Genomic DNA, 872 nt, shown 5'->3' with positions numbered 1-872 from the left:
ACAATAGTTTCACTAATGATTATAACAACGGCAAAAATTAATATTTCCTGGGCTAATGACGGAGACTCGAACCCGGGGCACTTGAAGGGAACACTCACACGCAACTGACTGAGATATCGGAGCTCAATTGCAATCATTTTGATGATGACAATTGTAATGCTAATGATAACAATGGTGATGATAACATGAGTAGTGGAAAAGATAATAACAATACGAATAAAAGTGGAAAATAATATCCATAATGATAGAAATAATTATGTTGAAATAAAAAATAATAACAATAACAAGAATGATGATATCGTTAAATGTTATAATCATACCGATGATTCCAGAAGCAATTATGATACTGAGGATAATATCACCGATAATCGTAATGGTAGTAATGATAACACTGATAATAATATTGAGGATAATTATAATATTGATAATAATTATGATGATAATAATAATCATAACAACAATAATAATAACATAAAAAACGACAGTAATCATAATAATAAAAATGATAATAACAACAGCGATTATCAAAATAAGATTTACTATATTAATCAAGCTAACTTCTCATTTTTATCAGTTATTTTATCTTATATATATATATATATATATATATATATATATATATATATATATATATATATGTGTGTGTGTGTGTGTGTGTGTGTGTGTGTGTGTGTGTGTGTGTGTGTGTGTGTGTGTACATATATGATTTAAAAATGTGAACTCAACTTGTAGGTTTTATATCAAACACTAAAAAGAATCATTTAGTTTTATTCGATTACCATTACTACAATTATTACATATGTTTATTAGCATTTTTGATAACAAGGATTTCACAATTGCTAATTTGGAAACTCTACAACTTTTTCATTCTA

At 26.4% G+C, this 872-nt stretch overlaps 1 protein-coding gene across 2 annotated transcripts in view; it reads right to left on the bottom strand.

The window, feature by feature from the left end:
• Nucleotides 1-752: 752 nt before the first annotated feature.
• Nucleotides 753-872, bottom strand: part of LOC122248579 (heme-responsive hrg-13) — a 29151-nt gene continuing 29031 nt past the window's right edge. For both annotated transcript variants that reach the window (XM_043008689.2, XM_086530752.1), the window contains one exon: nt 753-872. This exon is cut by the window's right edge and continues 531 nt beyond it. The gene's annotated coding sequence lies outside the window, so the exon portion shown is untranslated.

Source organism: Penaeus japonicus, unplaced genomic scaffold (genome assembly GCF_977035675.1).
Source record: "Penaeus japonicus unplaced genomic scaffold, GWHDUDI00000001_assembly GWHDUDI00000034, whole genome shotgun sequence".
In the NCBI taxonomy this organism is placed as follows: Eukaryota; Metazoa; Arthropoda; class Malacostraca; order Decapoda; family Penaeidae; genus Penaeus; species Penaeus japonicus.
The sequence above is the reverse complement of the archived record's forward strand: the minus strand, read 5'-3'. Positions and strand labels throughout refer to the sequence as shown.